Raw genomic sequence first — 20703 nt, forward strand, 5'->3', positions numbered from 1 at the left:
CTCTTACTTCTGCTGCTGCTCTCCTGCTCATCTTGCTAATCTTTTTTGCCTTGAGATGTTTTCTGATACTTCATCTTACCCAAAACAATTGTGTCCAACTGGCTGCCTTGCTTCCTGCCTGGCCTCAGTGTTTGTTGGGCTGGTAAGGGACGTCTGCTTACCCCTTATCTTCCAAATTCTTTCTTTGCCCTTACTCCACTGCCTGATTACAATTCCTCTTCGCAGTCATTTCTGTCTGATCAGACGTTCACTTCAAATGGCTGGCTTGCTTCTCTTCTTCCAGCAGTGCTGGAAATCTGCACTGAGACTGTATTTGTGCTTGAAAGGGAGGGTATCCTGTGAAAACATTAGTTCCTCTTTAAACTGCTCAAGAAAATAAACCCTCAGGTAGCAGAAGGCTGTTGTGCATTCTTCCCTGAATAAGACTTTAACACATAATTCTGTACAAGTACACAACAGTTCTTTTCCCCATCCCATGGCCTTTAGGTATACTGAGAGAATGGAAAAATAATGCAAACTCTAGAAATTCCACTGACTTTGAAAAGGGAGCTCTTCTAATATGTAAGACTTTTCAGCATCCTTTTCAAAACTAGTGATTTAAATGGATTGTCAAGGGAATAGGATTGGGTTGTTCAGTATAGTCTTGCATTCCCCAGGATAACGATGCTCAGTATTAGTGCTAAATTTATGTACGGTTCGTGGCTATCAGAACCAACTGGGGTGCAAAGAACAGGAGAAACAAAACAGCATATTGAGTCCGATAAACGGCATATTTTTCCTTTGAATATGTCAGAAAGGGACCTATTTCTTTTCTACTAAGTTTTCTAATATTTGCCTAAAGCAACAGGACGTGATAAAATTCTGAGTGTTTGGTCATAAATTAGGGATCTAATTTGTTATTTAAAATGTTACGTGTGGCACTGTTGCCATCATATGGTTCCCTCCAAAGAATCTGAGTACCACTTTCATGTGTATCAAAAGGGTTGGATGTTCCCCACTCTTCCAGTTTCTTCGTTATACTATGGAGAAATTGAGGTTGGAAAAGATGCATCTGCAGCTTCATCTGCATACTGAATTAAGAAGATTTTGTTAAAGGAGTGTTCTTGCACTGTTACAAGTCCCAGAGAGAACAATCTTTTTCTGATTTAGGAATGGTTTATTTCAGCATGAGTTGAATTTTAAACCCACTTGTTGTGTCTTTATGCAAACTGGGCTGACTCTGTGTTGCAGCTGGCTAGGAGGATGTGCGTGTTATTAATTACTGTGCCTCAGCTGAGACCTAAGATCTTTTTAAACTGCTCTAACATAATTGCAGGCTACTATGTGTTTATACCCCCTTGTAATCTAAACTAATCCAAAGCAAATCTGTTTAAAATGAATTTCAACAGTCTTTGACATTAATATAATTCTAAGTTGTGTCTGAAATAGAAAACTTGAAGAGTTACACCCCCAGCTATATGCTTGGCCTGATCTGACTATACTTGGAGCAAAGCTGCATAAAATACATACTTTTTGGATCTCTAGTCCTTTTCAACCCCAGAGCCTTTCACCGTGTACCACTTGGAGATCCTTCCTGAAATGGCTTGCTGTGCATTTCCCGATTCCTGCACTGTTGCAACATTCTACCAGTAGATGTCAGCTCAGAACTGGAGAAAGGTTTTTCCATTTGTTTCAAGGTAACTGAAATCAGTGGCTCACTGGCTTCAGCCTTGGCTTTTTGTATCACGTTGTTGGTTTGATGTGCAAATAAAGACGTGATGTCCCTACTCAGAAATTCAACATATGATGAGGTGACATTTGAATACTTTGTGATATTTATAACTAGAGAGAGAATTCAGATAATGTGAGATTGAAAAAAAAGAAAGCCAGTTTTTCTACATGATAAGAAACTTCAAGGAGAGATTTCAAAATTGTGTTCAAGTTCCAAGTCAGCACAGATGTAATTAGTAAGCCAGGGCACAGAAGCCACTGTGGTGCAGAAGAGCAGGAACAATTTGTAGCAACCTCTCTGATACCAGAAGCAGAATTACTATAGCATAAGGAGTAGTTTCTTCCCAAGTAAACTAGTCACCTATGTGAGAGAACGTGAAAGGAGGAAATGCTTGTTGTGTACAGCACCACTGTTTTTTATAATCCTTAGAATTATAAAGCTATTTACAGCTTATATATGTTTCATCATCTGAGAGGGAAAAATTTGGCCATCTGTCTTTGGAGTAGTTTGGCACGTGCATCTGTAAGTTGGTACAGGGAGTGTATTTCTCTGCATAATGTGCAGAGAGGTGCCATAGTGCTGTCTCTGTTTGCTTTATAGCAATGAGGAAATTCATGTAGCACTATGTTTTTGGAGATCAAGTGCCAATTTGCAGAAAAATGGACACTTTTAAAGAATTCCATTTGAATACCAGCATAATCAGGATCACCAGTTAGACTGGGGCTTGACAAATCGCTGCGCCTGTAGGCAGGAATATTTTCATACAGGATATTGCAAGGAGTCGGTTTTTTTAAGAGCAGAGATGAGCAACCAAATGCCTTCATTACTGGGGTGGGTATGAGAAGTAAGAGATGCCTGGTGTTACTAGAGTATGCAGGGTGAGAATTTCTGAGGGAGGCTATCATGGTTTTAACAACTTTAATCAATTTGTAATTAGATTTTCCTATTTGGACAAAAGTTAATTTGTCACAGCCTTTATGGGATTATAGGTTTAAGTGAGATTTTTATATGTTAAGTGGCCATATGTCTTACAGGCTTAATATGGCTTTAGGTTTTGTGTGATTGCGATACTTAACAGGTTTAATAAACCTTAGTGATCTGTTCGTTGGCTCTTTGCACGTGTGGAACTCTTGTAGCAACATATTTTAAAAACAAACCACATTGTTCACTAACCAATAAAGGCCAAACTCCTTTAAGGTCACTAGCTGCGTGTTCATATACATACACAGTAAATTAAAACAATCTGTATGTTCATGTGCTCAAAATATCTAACATTATTATAATGCTTGGATGAAAGGGCTTGGAGCCAAGTGTCCGGATGCTGGTGCTGATGCTGAAGCTGGAGAAGAAGCTGCCTCTCAAACTGCAAATGCAAGCCCTTGGCACTGGACTGCACAGTGATCTCATGAGCATGAACTCCTTTTTCCAGGCCTCCATTCTGCAAGGACTCTGCCCTGCATTTTCAGCCTGTGCCACGCCACGTTCTGCATCCATTTTGGTGCAAAACTTGTGCAAGGCCTGCTTCTCCTTCCTCCTCTCTCTTTGCATTCCAACAGCAGCTCTTGCTAGCGGAGTCTGTAGGCACGTTATGTTAACAGCAGTTTAAGAGCATTACAATTTAGCCTGGGAGAGCCTGTTAGCAGTGCTGGTTCATAGAATCATGGAATCTAACTGGTTCTAACTATGCGTCTGCTAGAGGAAGTCTGGACAATGTAACCTTTTCTAAAATACCATGATGGAAAAAAGAATGAATTGTTGAGGGCTTAGGGAATATTCCACATCCCTCTGCCAAGGTGCCTGTGAAGTGAGCAGTGTATCAGCAAATGGAGAGGCTTCGTAAGTGACTGGTACACTTTTCCTGAGTTGGCACTGTCCAGAAATCTCAGGCTGTTACCACTCTTCCTTTCATAGAGTACTTATTAGAGGAGAAATGATAACACAGTGCTTTCCTGGGATCAGATGCTTGCTGATATAACAATTGCTTGTTCTCCTTCACTGTCATAGCACAGCTCAGCAAATAGATGAGGATGGATAAGCAGTGTAGACATACAGCTGTATGCAGCCCTGCAATCTGTGCTGTTAGGAGCATTCCTCAGCTGATGGGAAATGTTTATTGCTGTAACAGTGCGGTGAAATGTGACTTTAGCATTGGGTGAGGTTCTGTGGTAACTGAAATTGTTCATACTGAGCAGATAAGGAACCTTGTGCTTTCAGCAGGAGCCCTGTCACTGCCTCTCATGTGTCCAAATGTCCATGGTCCTCAACAGTGTCTGGAGCTGAGGAAGCAGCTGCTCTGAAGGTGGCAATGGGGATCAGAGTATTTGGGTTGGGACTGCAGCCTGCATGCTGATAGTTCTGATCCAGCTCTAAGAGAGAGAATTCTTCTGGCAAGGAAGGGCAAGGAGTGTTTGGAGAGGTGTATTTCTAATGGTAAGAGGGGAAGATGTAGCTAGACCCTGGATTTTGGCATTCTTGGATGTTATGAACAGAGAGAAGGGAGGAGGGCTTTGATACATTTGATGCTAAAGTAAATGTTTGCTCAGTAACAGGACATAACACTTAGGGAAATATGGGCAGACTACTCCAGAGAGCGTGTGCAGTGGCTTTTGTATCGTTCTCCAAATCCTGCACGATCCTCCAGCATGGAAGTACACTGCGCACATCTGATTTTCTTCATGCGGTGGTCAAGATGTGTTAATGTAATCTTTTAAAACAAAAAATAAAATGTTGAGGCTTTGTGAGGAAGAAAAAAGCTGAAGGCCAATTGTAGATCAGGAAACTGGCTTTTTTTTTTTGAGATGGATTTCTGCCTGGAGTCTGTGTTTGGCTTAAAGAAGGGTAATACAGTTTATGCAAGTCTGGGACCACGGAGTATATTTATCTAGATTTTGTTTATTATTATCTATTTTTCTGAATTTCTAAATCTCTGTTTCAATATACTTAGAATTAATAATTCACTTTTACAAGACATTACAGTGGGGATTATGCCTTTGGATGCACTACATGTACAGCAGTCACAGAAAAGGCACTACATGTGCACTACTGCTGTACCTTTATATTTGTCTACATGCCAGGATTAATCCAAGATGTGGTAATGTTTTGCCTTAGAGCAATTGTACCAATGAACCTTAACCCTGATCTTAAGAGACTTATTCTCTGTTCCTCTGACAGTTTGTTTATTCTTTACTTCAGGGCCTCTTTTGAGCTAAAACAGCCATTAAGAACAAATTATTTTGGACAGATTTTCTGCCTCTGAGTAACAAAAACTGTAACTTATTTCCATTTCTTCCTATACCTTTCTCAGGTGATTCCTGCAGACATAAATCCACCTTAGTATCCATCCAGCATAGGAGTATTCTAAACATGGAGAAATAATGCAACTGATTAACTTTTCAATGTGACTTTTCAGTGTTTTCTAATGGTAAGAATTGCTGCATGCAGGAGGACAAATCCTGCTGTACTCTGTGGAGGTATAATTCTGAATGCACAGTGCACAGTCTCAGTATTGGAGGAAAAGCATACATCCTTGGGTACTTTGGATATTTTCAGTTATTTGCAGAGGTTCTTGTCCTTTGTGACTGATGGATGACAGTCATCTTGTTCAAAGATGTAACATGTTGACAGTTTAGTCCTAACATACATCTAAAACTCTATAATTCAGTGGGGATTCTGAGAACTTATTTCCTTCAAGTGTTTCTGATTCATCCAGTTAATCAGCTGTTTAAAAATTATTGAAAAGAATAATCTCAGGCAGTGCCTGAGTATATGTCCCCATATTGAGCATAATATTATTTTACTCTTTTTTTCTTTGTTTTTACCTTCATTATGCATAACGAATGTAAAAAGGATAAAAGAAGAGAAAGGAAAAAGGATTATCTGCCTGTAAAGACCCCTTCAACTGCTCTTATTAGGATCTGGATCAAACCTAGGATTTCTTGCATTGTTCATGAAGCTCTTCTCTTTACCAATCAAGAAATAAAACTGAATAATTATTAACTATATGTACTCACTAAAAATGGAATAACTTTTGCATAGGTGGAACATGGTGAAACTTGCATAATTAAACCTTTTTTTAATTAACCAAGTACCTTACATTATTTTGGGTACATTTATACTATTTCTTCCTGTAGAAATACTGAAATGGTGACAAAGAGCTGTTTAGAAATGTAGAACTATTCCAGAATTTTATTTAAAATGATAACAGGCTAATCAGGGATGAATGCACTAATCTTTATCAGACTATAATCCCAGGCTGTCAATAGGTTTATGGTAGCATAATAAATCATTTTCTGCTCTTTTAAAAATATTTTGTTAAATTTTATTCACAACACAACTTAAAAAATTCTGGAAAGGAGATAAAGTTATATAAATATATATTGCGTTTTCAGGGATTTTTTCTTTCTATGTTTCTGGTATGGAAGAGTGACAGAAGTTATTTCCATTTTATGGCAAGCCTAACATAATTGAGATATAGAACTCTTCATAATGAAGAAAAAAAAATTGTACTGATTAATGTATGTATAATGTTTATGTAATTACTGATCTTAATAGAAGTATTTGTATTGTAAACTGTAATTTAGGTCTCTATCTTGTCCTCTCTAATACTACTTATCATAAATCGTGATCTAGGAAAAAAATGAACAAGTGAAAATCTGATTTGATTTTTCAAATTGCATCTCATTAATTTTAAAGCTTAGTTGTAAACGGTATTAAAATACAGCAGTAGTATTTCTGAACAAATTGTATGCATTTGAAAAAATGGAAGAGTCTGAGTGGAGTCTTACAGGATATCGGAGATATTCTGTGAACACCTGGTGCTACATACATTAATTCTAAATTTTGGTAAGTGTTAGGTGTTGATGGATGCAGTGAACAGAACTGGCATGGGCTTCATTACAGTTTCTGCAGCGGTTTGTAAGGATTAGAGTTATGACAGCCTATAGAAGCTGGAACCAAAGGAATTTTGCAGAATAAGCACCTGCTCATCAGCCATGCGATCGAGAAGAATGAAGGACTGAAAGAAGTCTCAGATTGGCTCCCGAGCAAAATCTGCTTCTGTTCAGGTAATGTTGTCCTGTAGCGATGGTCTGAGGACTGAAGCAGATTTTACAGCCTGAAGAAATCTTGTTTTGTCTGTGTGACTTTATAGAGAATATGTAAATTTCACAGGTGGTGCTCATCTAGCCGTAGTTTTCAGCAAAATTATGTAGGAGCATAAATAATTCTAATATTTCATGAAATATGAATAAAAGTCTATTCAATACTTTATTTTTTGAGGCTCATGGGAAACTTAAATTGAATGGTGTTACTGAATCCCTTTTGAAGAGAGATCCTTTTAAATTTTTAATGTGCCATGTCCCTTTCCATTAGTTTAAAATAGTTTTCAGTTCTCTCAGTGTTCCTTTATGATTAAAAATTGTGTCAAATGCCAGTCCTCTCCTGTGTACAGTTTCAACAAGGGCTATTGGTCTTGTCCTAAAATTATTAACCCCAGTGCTGGAAACATTTCACTTCTCTGCATTGCTTCTTCTTGTTATTACCAAAGAATACAGTCCTCTGCAACTATTTGGCAAATGTTTTGCCCTGAAGTAGAATTACAGAGATATTGCTGCTTGTCTGTTTGACATCTACAAACATAGAAAGCCCAGAGCTGCCGCTTGCCAGACATCCTCAATTCCCTGTGCGTCCACTCATGCAAGTGGCTTTCCTTGCACCACATCTTTGTGTACTGTGAAAATAACTAGAATGGAAAAGACAGACTATCTGTCACATCGGTCAGCAAGACTCCTGCTGCTGTAACATCAACGAAAGCAGGCTAAAGAAAGAGAAATTTGGTCAAAAAAAAAAGTGGTAAAAACTTAGGAAAGCTTTCAGATTGAGAGAGGTGAAAAACTCTGATTAAGATAATGATATATCATAGATAAATAGAGCTGAACTGTGATGTATCTATTGTTTTAAAAAATAATAGCATATGTAGATGAGTCAGTGGGAAGAGCTATTTGATTTTTCTTGCAGAACATGATGAAGATATTCATGAAATGTTTTGCATTCAAAATCAAGAGGAAGCTTTTTTTTTTTTTTAATGCAATGTATATTTTCCTTGGGGAAATCATTATTTCAGGATACTGTTTTATATCTAGAGCTTAGTGGGATCCAGAAAAGGAGTTGACAGAGAAAAAAAGAAACAAGAAAACAAGCTTAGTCAGATTTGACATACTGCTAAGTAAAGAATTAAGTGTTTTAGAAAAGACAGAAATTCATATGCTTTTGACTCTTGGAGACTAGAAGAATCTTTAACTGAAACTGATGTGACCTAACTACGGCTCACAAAGGTCCTTGAATTTCTTATGCAACAGCTATAGCCAAGGACAAAGCTCCACGCCAGCAGAGCCATGGGTCTGCTCCAGTACTACAGTTGCTCTTTCACTCCCATGGCAATAATTTCCCCATGATATTGAGCACAGTCCTCGTGGTGCCTTGACACCACTATATGAATCTGTAGATGGAGGTTTCCTATGTTGTACCAGGTAATAAAAGTTGAGTTCAGCTGTCTGTATTGCACTAGCTCATAAAAGCATCAAGTGCTAAAAAATCCTTCTGAAGCTGTGAAACTTAAATGTAGCTTGGGTGCATCCAGGCTCTCCCACGTATCTCCCCATGTACAACTCCCACGTATCTGGTGAGGAACAGGAGCTTCTATTCTCACGTGTGAGAAGGTCTGTGTTCATTCGCAGTGGCAGAACATTGCTAAGGACACCAGTGTGGTTGTTCGGGTATGGAGAAAGGAAACATCCATCCCATAAGTGTCTGTGAAACTTTAGGAGTGCCTTTTCTTATCTACTCCCTTATAGCAAACCTTGATGACAAATACAGTTGATGCCTTCAGACACACTTTGGTGCCTCTTTGCAGGTTAAAATGCTGACTGGCATCCTGATGAAGATCTAATAAATACAATCAAGTTATTCCCTGTTGGTGATATATGGTTACAAATATCTTTCTTGAGGTAATGGCTGCAAGTTGTACCAGAAGAGGTTTAGGCTTGACGTTAGGAAGAACTTATTCTCTCAGAGAGTGGTCAGGCACTGGAATGGCTGCCCAGGGAGGTGGTGGAGTTGCCATCCCTGGCAGTGTTCAAGAAGTGTCTGGATGAAGAGCTATGGTTTAGTGCTTGTGGTAGCAGTGGTAGAGGGAGGATGGTTGGACCAGATGATCTTGCAGGTTGTTTCCAACCTTGCGATTCTATGATTCTATGATTCTATGATTCTATGATGCTTAGTGACACACCATGAGTAACCCATTTTAGTGTGTGAAAGAAATATGTGACCTCCGGTGTGCTCTTGCTTTACATCAAACATACTGCTAGAGTTTTGTCTGGTAATTAAGAACTGCATAAAGACCAGATGTCCTAATGTTACCTTTACATTAAAAAAAAATCCATTAAACGGATGACATCCATAAGACTGTCTGAAACTGAAGCCTTGGAAGCATTTTCTAGTAAATGGGATATTAGTATCCTAGTATTTGCTGCTGAAATATAATTAATTACATATTATACTATTTACTGTGAAAGTTGGATGCGTTTAAACTCTCCAAGATATATATGAGCTGCTCAACTTGAACACATTTTCATTCTCTTTTTGGAAGTGATTTTACAAATTCTAAATGAAAACTCCCATCTTCTCTTATTACTACTGCATACTTGAACTTGAGTATCTCATAATATTGGGTATGGTTTTTTTTGCTTTATCATTGGCATTTCCAGTAGTACTGTGGTGGTGATTTGGATCCCAAATAATAGAGATAATTCATCTCTGAAGTATAATGGCAAAATTATAAGATGATCTGAGTGCAACACTGTAAAACTGGATGCTTTTTAAGCCCTTCATCCCTCCCTTCCTCCAGGGCTGGAGTTGGCTGAAGCATAATTAGTTTAGATGAGAAGTTTGTTTACAGCCATGTACATGAGACTTTTATTCTGCATATGTTAGAAACAATAGCTTTGGACTAATAGGAACATCTTAGAATGTTACTCTGACATCTGCAAGTCATTATGAGAAGTTGCATTCCTGCTCTAGGGGTCTCTCCAGCTTTCCCCTCCTTTCCTTCTCCAAGATGTCTTCTGGAAAAAAAAAAAGAAAAAAAAAAAAAAAGACCACCAAAAAATTTTCCCTGAAAATTTCACTGGCAAAGATGGGGAAGATGATACCCTTAATCAAAGCATCTCAATAATCTGTGGAACAAACACAAGCTAACACTGAAAGTAGCAAAATTAAATCCAAATTGTAACAGCTTGTTTGACAGATATGATACAGAAAAAGGAGAGAAGAATATCATCATTAATATATTGCAATGAAAATATTTTGTGAAAGTTCTCTAATTAGCTGACAGTTTTTTAATAAGCTGTCTTGTTAGACCCATAAATAAGATGAAAATATTTTTTGCTAATTTTATTAAATTGAAGGGAAAATATTTAAGTTCAATCAGATCAGTTTTAGAGCAAGCAGAAAATGTGTGGTGAATGAATGCGAATGACCTGCCCACAGACAAATTCTGTGCACAATTGACTGCATCTTTCTCTCTACTTGCCAGCATTAAAACCCAAGTGACAACACATTTCTGCTTTACATAGATTGTTTAAAATAATAATAATAATAATAAAATATATACATTAAAGTAGTTTTACAAATATTTGGAAGAATGAGCATTCTTTGGAAGCATTTCAAATGTTAATAGTAGAGCTGTAGGAGAGCAAAAAGGGACAAATAGAACAAAAGCATTGCTCAGATTAACACAATTAAATCTAACAGTGGCTTGTGTATCACTTTCCTTTCTAGTCTGTGATAAATCGCATGTGCAATATCTGCATTTGTTGGCAGATGAAAGATAGAAGCACAGGGAGGTGTTTCTCATTAAATGGAGCTGCCCTTAATTTTTTTTTCTTCTAATAACCAAAAAAAAAAAAAAAAAGGCATCATTTTACTGTACTTGGCTGTATGTACTTTGTTATTTAAAATTTCCCTGAGTGTATTAATAGTATAGCACAGCATTTAACTGATATCATTTGTGGTGGGTGTGGGAGGGAGTGAAGACCTCATACTTGGGTTTGGGAATATCTACCATGGGAAATCTCCTATGAAATAACTGTTACTTCATGCAGTGTGGTCCATTCCAGATGCTAACCATTTACTCTTCAGATATTTTTCATGAGCCTTGCAGATAAGATAGCTCATTGGGAACTGATTTAGTTGTGTTCAGAAAACTAAGCCCTCAGCAGAGATGGGGAAATCACCCCACCTTTCTTTAATTTGGTGGTAACGAAGGGAACGTTAGTCTCTGGAGCTTCCCCCCACCCTTTAACGCATCAGATTCATATTAGCAATATTGACTTTCTGAAAGGGTGACACAATTTCAGCTGTTTTCAATTTTTGCTTATGGTGCCCTAGAGAAAAATGTATATACAAGTAACAATTTACATTTTCATTTGTATGTTTTATTGCAGTGGAGTTGATCACAATAGCATGGTAACAGTTGCTTTGCAGATTTGGTTTTGACAGCATTTGATTCTTTGCCACAGTGGTGGTAGTTGGTCATGTTAAGAACTGGTAATCCTGTAATTCTGAATAATTAACTGCTATTATTTTGTAAGTGGAAGCTAAGCAGGAAACATTTGTCTTTATTTGAAAAAAAAACCCACACAAATATTTACCAAAAAAAAAAAAAAAGCAAGAAGAAATAGTGTGTTATTTTGCTTTAGGACTTAATTTATATATGTATGTGCATGCTATATTCAAAACCATGTGCAATGTATAAAGATAATTTTACAACTTGTACAGCTGTTCACCACATGTGTGGATGCACAGGGAAAACAAATATGAGCTCAGAATGTTCCCCAGTTTATGCCCCTATGAGAAATGTATATGGTTACAGTAAGAAATGTACATATAGGCATAGTTAATAATATGCTAATAGTTACCAAAAACTGTGTTTTCAGTAGTATTTCAAAAACTAGAATGAGAATTCAACTAAACTGCAGAATATGTTGGTTGGGACTTTCTTTTTTCTTTTTTTTGTCTTCTTTTTTTTTTAGCCATAGAAGCAGAACAAATACACAAAAACCAACAGAAGCTTTAATTTTACTACTTAGGCTGGGATTTACTTTTAAACATTAGCTGTCTTTCTTTGATTGCAAGAGTGCAGCTCAGTCATACATTTTGTCTGTCTTTTGTTAACTTTACTGAACAGATGCTAAGCTGGTCTTTCCATTGTAAGGATGGTTTAGCATACTGCCTGTAGCAGAAATGCTGAGTCACGGCCTGCAGCAGTAATTGAGCACCTGGTGGGAAGGCAGGGCCAATCTAGGGGAGCTCAGGTGCAAGCAATGCCCTTGAGTGACCAGAAGGAGTGGAGCCAGGATCCAGCCCTTCCCAGACCTCAGTTAAGGGTTGGCAGTAGAGGCAAGGTCTATCACTGGACATCTCTGCATGCCTGAGGCTGGGGTCTTCTGAGGGTGAGTAACTTTTTTTCCTTTTATTCTGTGCCTATGGCTGTTGTGTTTGAGCAAATCTTCTCTTGCTGTAGCCTAGGTTTTTACTACTCTGTTGTCATTATCGTGCCTTCTCTCATGTTATAGTGTTATAAACTGCTGTAGAGCTTTTTTTTTTTTTTTTTAGTGTTTTTAGATAAAATAAATCACAGGAACAGTTTTTTTTTCTTTGTTTAAAAAAAAAAAAGAAAAGAAAAAGGAAGAAAAAGTATTCTCATAGTTATGCTGAATAAATCTGTTTTATCATAAGTGGATGTAGTATTTCTCACGTAACTGTTAAGAAATTATCTTTGTAATCCCTTTTGCCATAAAGAGAATTTGTTGCCTTTTATATTTCTAACTTTGTAGCTTTGGTCACAAAGAATTTTTTTCTGCTTCCTCTACAGGGATCAGAATTCTATCCCCTATGATGAAATGTGACTGTAGTTGGTGTCTTTACTGTGGAAAAAGTAAAACCATTTTAGAAATGCGTTTAAGTGGAAGATGTTATCTTTTCTGGCATGCCTCCATCACACACGTGAGCGTGTAAGGTTCTAGGTGTACTGGAAGCATCGCTTGTGCTTTGTTGAAGAGAAGAAAACGGACTGGGGAGAAGGGATTCTGTCATCTATTGAAGTTCACGTTTGGTGGAATTCTCCCTAGCAGAAGGCCGGTACAATGCCTAGATAACACATGGAGTCAAAACAGGAAGAGAGGGAGGCAGAGCAGTGTATGAATGTTGCTTAACCCCTATGAAGCAGAGAGCAAAAATATTTTGTGAATTTGAACTTGCTCTGAGTGTGAGCGTTTTGGAACAGTGTCAGATAACTCTCTTTTTCAGGCAGCAATTGTTAGTGTTGTCAGTGCCCTACAATATCTTGTCTTCAAGCTTTTCTGATCTGTTTGGGTGACTATAGACCAATTTAGATACTCCAATATAGACACAATAAAATTGTGTCCCTTGAGCTGCAGGGGGTATGTCTATTTCAGCGTTTCACGTTGAATTAGGAGCAGGCTTTAGAAGCCAAATTCCTGGCCATTCACCCCCGTGGCATTTTGGTTTATATAATGAAGCAAGTCTCAGAAGACAAATAGGATTCCTTCTGGGTGAAATTAAACTGTGGCCTGGAAGCACACCTAACATGCTCCAGTGGGTTTGCAGTCCACGCTGGAATTGGTTGGAAGTAATTCACTCTATTATCAGATGCTCAAGACATAGCTTCTGTTCTGTTGACCCTTTTCTCTTGTACCACACTCATTGTTACTGGAGATACGCATACAGTCTGATCACATTTCTTTTTTTCTAATGTGTTTATTCAAATCTGTTCTTATATCTTATCTTCCTTTAGAATTAATTACTGCTCATTAACAAAGTGATTGGTGAGAAACAGGATGGGGCAGACAGTGACCAGCCAGTATGCTTTAGCATGACACCCTTCTCACCCTCAGTGGCAGTGACTATGGCTCACTCATTAGGAGCAATTCTCAGTGTAGTTAACTGTTCTGTTTCTGTTGACTCTCGATATAAAAATGTGTTGACATCTAATGCCTGAAAAACAAGCAAAAATGTGGTAGTGTGACAAGGTGGTCTGTGGCTTACAGATCTTCCTGTCTGTCTGTATATGGCTACTCCTTTTTTTTTTTGTGTGTGTGTCTTTGTGGGTTTTTTGTTTTCTTTTTGGAAAGAGCAAATTAAAAAATATATGTATTGAAAAGAAAATGCAAGCACACAATGTCTCTTAGTAATCTTGGTCTCTTAAACTTAGTGCCAGTTCAATATTTTAGATATGTTTTGTCTAGTTCAGGAAAGCACAAATATTTCAGTATGGGCTTAGAAGCCTCTTGCAGGTCCATATTGCAGTGGTAGATATCTACCCTGTCATTGTGTGAATACATCAGAAAAAGATGTTGGTGCAGATGAAACTTCTGGTTTTCAGGATAAAACATGTCCTTAAGAAGACATAAAAAATGAAAGATCTAAATAGCAGTTTTATTGGCTATGTAAATTTGAAATCTCTGCTGAAAGTATAACTTGCCCTTGATTTCCTTATTCTTTTTTCTTCTCTTTGACTGTGGCTTTCAACAGCACTGAGTATTTAATTTTATCTGTCTGATAAACTTCAGATGAACCAATAGATACAAACTAGATTGCTTACAGTCAGCTTGTACAGAAGGTTCTCTGTCCTGAGATAGAGCTGAGCCTGGATTGTTCCTGCTTTTAAGTTTTGTCCATATGATAACCTTGGGAAGATATCTGAGAGGATACTGGTTCTGAGATATTTAGTTTGTCCTTCGGCTCACTGTCACCTTGACAGTAGTTGACACTGGCAGTTATGTGGAACAAATCCTTCAGAAATACTTAAGGGTTGTTGACATTAAGTTGTCCAAGGGAGATGTAGGTGGATTACAGGAAGCAGCTGTGAAAATTACCAATGCCTGTGTTTTGGCCCCTTAGTGGGGAATATTCATGGAGCTACAGCTAGCCGGGGATACTTTGGACTACTTGTGAGCAGATATTCTGCAAGTCTTTGAGTTCAGATCTATTCTACGACTGGTATTATAGGTTCATTTATTTTTGTGGTGCTTTCAGTTGCTTTCCAACCTATCTATTGAAAGACTGTCTTTCTCCACAAGCCCCACTGTCACTAGTACAGTCAAGAGATGTGTTTGAAGTGATACACATCCCCCTGAAACTGCCCTGGATGGCTGATTTCTCGAATGGGTTCTCTTCTTTGGAACTCAGGCTTTCTCCCAGGTGCAGAACCTGCCCTACTGTCTGCCTGATGTGGCTTTGCAAGCATCTGAATGTTGAGATAAGACCATCCTTTCCTCCCAGAGCTTGGTAAAGGTAGGTTGTAAGGAGATTGGGTTGTTTTCTCAAGATCTTGATCTTTTGTGTGTATGACACAATCTTCTTTTTCTTTATTTGGCTTTTTTATAATGTGTGAATGGGAACAAAGAGTGAATTTTGATAGCAGTTCACACACATCTGCTCTAAATAATTGATACTTTTTGAATCAATGCATGACATGAAAGTATTCCAGCAGCAAATCATGTGTCAAATGTAAGTATAAACCCTTCAGGAATTATATGTATGCACTTGTCTTACATCTTCACTCAGACTCCAATGAAGGACAGTTAAGATGGATAGGTCATGTTCCATGGCACAATTGTTATTCTTCCAAGGATGACAAGCTAACATATGGGAGAAAACAAACGTATATCCAGCATAAGGCATTAATCAGTAGCAATCTAAGGCAAAGAAATTTGAATGTAATACACTACAGATTACGTGGAGAGGGGGAAAAAAAAAAGAGGTCCAATACTTGCAAAAAGGACTGGAATTTTTATATTCTTTTGTCTTTTTTTAATATGTCCTCTGAAATAGCAAAAGCAGTACAGTATATGTGAAGGAAATGCTTTTACATTAATTGTGGAAAAAGAGAACGTATTTTCTTTAGGAGCAGTTCTAACTCTAACCATAGAGTGGCAGTGCAGAATTCCTTCTCTGAAGTTCTGGAGTTCAAATAAATAAGTTGCAGCCTACGCAATCCATTACTTAGATTGGCAAACCCAGAAATCTTGCCACAGGTTGATGTTGAAGTTCCTGCAGGCAATGTATTTAACTAGGTGACCTTCTATTGTGGGTGAACAGAACATATACTTGTCTAATTTTTCCACTTTAAAATGCTGTTGCCTATTTTGGGCTCCAGATATCTTAAATGAACAACTTCATGACTTCCTCATCCTTAAGACCCTTTGCAAACAGAATGCTGACAAAATGATAGCTTTATTTAATAAAACAATGATCTGCAACTTCTTAAAATTCACATGGAATATTTTCTCATTTCTTTAGGATTTATACTTAGAATCTAAACATCTATCTCTTTTTTTTTTTTTTCAGGACAGAACTACAGCTTAAACGGACTTATTTCAGGTATTTTTGCTGTATTGGATGAAATTTAACTTACATAAAACATCAGGTAACTTGCGTTGTTGTGCATTCCTTTCTTTCACTTGCCTTTGCTTATTTAAGTTGTTAACTCTCTAGAAAACAGGTTTGTCTCGTTGTTTTTCAATAAAACCTTTGACATCCTGTGTATATAACAAAGTAAAATATAATAAAGTAATTATGCCGTTGTATACATAAGAAGATTTTAGCCTGTGATATTTACATCTTGGCTGTGAAGAATTCCATCCATAATGTGGTGTTGAACCACAAGCATGTCTTAAGCTTTTAAAGCTCAGAGCTGAATATAGCAATCTGGGAACTCTGCAGACCACAGCTACAATTTTAGTCGTGTGTAATTCTATAGTTTAGATATTTGCAGAGGGTGAATGTGCAGGCTTTAATCTGAAAGTTTGTGTGTATCTTATTCAGTATTTTTGATTTCTGTTAAATTCTAGGTGTTCTGTGATTTAAAGAGAATTGTCTGAAATTGAAGAGGTTAAAATCACCTGTTGACTTCTGCCTGTCTGATTGCTTTTTGGATGAGGCTCTGAACAGACAATGCGCCATATGGGATCCAGCCAGATAGAAGCGATTGAGCAGTGCAGGTATGCTACTCTAACATTTATCTTGTTTGGTCTTTTGTTGTTGTTTTTCTTTTTCTCCCTTCTTTCATACGGTCTTTCTTTTCTCTTCTGGTCTGTTGTGTTTGCACTTGTTATGATGAGGGTCTATAAACATCAGAAAAATGTTGGCAGGAGAATGAGAGGTGTACTGGAGTCAAAGAGGGGTGCTGCGTATGGGGGAGTCAGTGTGAGGTGAGCGGGTAAGAATAGGAGGCACAAAATGGCTGGTTGGTCACACTGGAGGGTTTGTGTGGTTTTTTTTTGTTTTTTTTTTTTTAAATCTGAAACCTCCAGGAATGTTATTTAAATTAGATCTGTAACTTCAGTTTTGAGGTCAAAACCCATGGTACCTTCCAGGTTTGGGTAGTATAAGACTTTTATTTTTTTTGAATTTTTCCAGATTTTCTGCAGCACTTGAAATTCATTCCCTGCCGTAATCCAAAGTAACTTTCGAGTATAGACAGGCCTAACAGTATAACAATAACACTGACTTAATTTTGGCAGAAGTTCTAGGTGTTCAAGGAATGCAGGATTGTTTTGTAAGGAATATAGAATTTTAACCTCATCAGTTGATATTAGTGAGTTATTTCCTAAAAAGCTTTAGATGGCTTAATTTTGTTAACTGAACCTTCATGTGAAAAATCGTATAGGTAAAGCCATAAAATTACCCATAAGGAAGAATTAGTTCTTACTAATGTCTGGGGATCACTTCTGTGATCTTGAAATAATTTTACAGAAAAATATTTTAATACTAAGTTGCTTGTTTATTGAAATATCTGCTTTCAGAATTAGTCTCCAAATCAATTTGAGAGTGGTTATTTCAGAGAGCTGTTAAGCTGTTATACCCTCTTTTGGTGGGTGAAGTTCTCTAAATAGCCCTATAAATAGGGAAGATGCTTACATCCTGAAGTGTCTGCTTCAAGTACACTTCTGCTTGTGGCAGTGGATTCATAATAAGAATATGCTCATTAGTAGGAGGCAATTCAATATTGTATGATATTGATTATCATGTCCCTAGCTCAGAGTTTAATCTCAAAGCTCCAGTCCAGCATCATTACAGAAGTCACAGATTATTCTGAGTTCCTTGAATTGTGGGAATTACTCAGACAGTTAAGGTTTTAATATGGCAAGGTTTTAAGAACAAGCTAACTCCAATTCTCTTGTTAAACTCCATGGATTAAAAAAACTCCAGCGCATTAAAAAGTGTTAGCTTATGTGAAATTTGATTTCAGAAGAAGTTGAACAATGTGGCTTCAGTTAAATAAGCATTGATTGTTAAGTGTATGCTCTTCAGTAGTCCCTGCTTAAAACTGTGCTGAAAGTTATTTGCTGAATCAGTGCTAAATGTGATAAGCATCTTGCTCAGCTGAGCTACTTGCTAGGTAATCAGTGTGTTGTGCACTCAAGAACCTGGCTGGTGGCAAGGCTTCTGTAAAGACGAAGTAATGTGGATGTCTCTGTTACAGCAGTGAGATCTTTAGGCTTGAGTGACAAAGGCCAGCATGTACCCATTCAGTTTTGGAGTCTAAAGATCCAAACAAAATAATATGGAGTTGTATCCACATTAATAAGGCCTGTCCCTAGAGAGGATTAGTTACTTAATACAGGGTGTCATTTTAGGGTTCTGATGCTGCTTCTGGTTTGTGTGATGTGAACTCATCTGACTCTTTAGAGTGGGTTAGAGTTTCATGACAGTAATGTGAGGTTTTAATTGATGGTAGCCTTTAATTTTTTTGTGAGTAGCACATGAGTAATTGCTACTCATAGAAGTATATTTCTAATAAATTTTGAGTCTACATAGATAAAAACGTTTACTAGTAATGACTCAGAATTGATGCTGTCTCAAAAATAAAGAGACACTGAAACTGCTAAGTGTTGACTTGAGGCAGAGTCCTTAAGATAAGGATTGGCATTTACTTAGGCTGAATTCTGCAGTGCTCTGTAAGCCTCTTGCAAAAGTGATCTGCCACAGCTTTCATGTACCTTGCTGAGGATAATCCATTGCATTGTTGGATTTGGCCAGTGGCTGCTAAGTGAAATAATCCTGCCCTGGAAAAGAAGTGAATCACTAGAGCAGCAAATACTTAAAGTAAAAGCGTGGATTACATATACAGTTCTGCACAGCTTAACACTACAGTTAAGATGAGAGGAATTAACTTGATTTTAATAGGAAATTAGGTGTCTTCTCTTTGTTCTCTCATGAAGTACTATTAAAAAAAATTATTGCCAGAGCCAATAAATCATAATGTTCCTCTGCTAGCCAAACCTTACACCTAACTGCAGGATGAGGGGAAATGGTTTTAAGTTGAGGGAGGGGAGATTTAGGTTGGACGTCAGGGGGACATTCTTTACAGAGAGAGTGGTGAGGTACTGGAACAGGCTGCCCAGAGAGGTTGTGGATGCCCCATCCCTAGAGGTGTTCAAGGCCAGATTGGATGGGGCCCTGGGCAGCCTGGTCTAGCATTAAATGAGGAGGTTGGTGGTCCTGCATGTGGCAGGGAGGTTGGAGATTCATGATCCTTGAGGTCCCTTCCAACCCTGGCCATTTTGTGATTCTGTATGCAGTAACTTTTCGTATCTTAAGCCACTGAACTTCGTGTACATCAACTAATTACAGAAGAGTTTATAACTACAAATCAATATTGAGCATGGCTTTGGGAAGTCTTTTCAGACATCAGTGAAGTGGTGTAAAGCCTCAGCTTCATGGATGCTTAGTACCTAATGAACGTGGCTCTAAGGGCAGGAATCAGTTCTTACCTAATATCAGTGCAAATGGTGGCAACAATTTTTAGCTGCACACAACAAATTTGATTTTTTTTACCCAGATTTGTACACACTTTGTACACACAAACAGCTTTGGCCACTCATCGGACTAAATGTTATCTAATTTAATCTATGCAGGATTGAGACCTAGGTGAGTATTTAAAATAATAATAAATCATTGCTCTGCTTAAGTCTCAATCCCACTTTTGATCAGCACACTGGGATTTCAGGTAGCGGAAGTAAAGTAGACATAATATGCACTGAAATACATGTGTTTCTTTTCGTGCTGCAAAATATTAATTTCTTCTTTAGTGAAGGGACTTCCCCCACCTCCACGTCTCTTGTGTGGATTTTGTATCTGACATATAGACTTGGAGTAATAGGCGATTATGTCATGCTCCAACATGCACAACTTTTCAAATACTTAAAAATAAATCAGAAGTTGTGTAAGTGGGTTTAGGCTGCCAAAAAGCAGCCTGAACTTGTATTTTGCTTGTTTCTTCAGGTTTTATAAGGCTGCTTACTGAAATTCTTCAGGCAAACCAAATGCTTATTATAGCAACCTTTGGTTTACTTGCTTAAGGCCTCAGCTAATGCCAGCATTTTGAGGTTTCCTCTCTATGAGGTGCTCAGCAGCGCTGCCCAGCGTGGGTGCCCAGGGTCAAACTGCTCACAGACCCCTGGCAGGCATGGTGGGGCTCTGCAAGGTTCTTCCACAGGGGAAAACAGCGCTAAGTATAGTTGGCAGCGGGTTACTCTGGGCTGCATATGGGCATTTTAAGAATGGGTAAGTTGTTTGAACTCTTGCAGCCTCTTAGCGAGGTCTCACAGCGTGGTTGCAATCATCCCCAGTGTTCTGACAGCAGACTGAACTGGCGAAATTTTGGTGAAGCGTTCTGAAACTCCTCTTTTATTCACTGTGTTTCTGCCCGTTCTTAGCGTGAGCTCCGTACGGGAGCTGCTCATTCGGACAAGCGGGTCGGGGCTCGGAACCGTGACGGCGCTTTCTGGTGTTTCCCTGCTCAGGCTGGCTGCGGCGCCCAGCGGAACCGGCATCGAGCAGCAGCGGCGCCCCGGCCCAGCCAGTTCTAAGAAGCCGTCCGGCTTCAGAAGCCGGTTCTCTGCACCCCT

At 38.3% G+C, this 20703-nt stretch overlaps 1 protein-coding gene across 1 annotated transcript in view; it reads left to right on the forward strand.

Annotated features, from left to right (window-relative positions):
* Window positions 1-11926: 11926 nt before the first annotated feature.
* Window positions 11927-20703, forward strand: part of TGFBR3 (transforming growth factor beta receptor 3) — a 127329-nt gene continuing 118552 nt past the window's right edge. Inside the window, exons 1-3 of the mRNA XM_031614808.2 lie at window positions 11927-12219; window positions 16139-16217; window positions 16642-16791. The gene's annotated coding sequence lies outside the window, so the exon portion shown is untranslated. The remainder of the gene's footprint in view (window positions 12220-16138; window positions 16218-16641; window positions 16792-20703) is intronic.

Source organism: Phasianus colchicus, chromosome 9 (assembly GCF_987193195.1).
Source record: "Phasianus colchicus chromosome 9, bPhaCol1.hap1.1, whole genome shotgun sequence".
Classification (NCBI taxonomy): Eukaryota; Metazoa; Chordata; class Aves; order Galliformes; family Phasianidae; genus Phasianus; species Phasianus colchicus.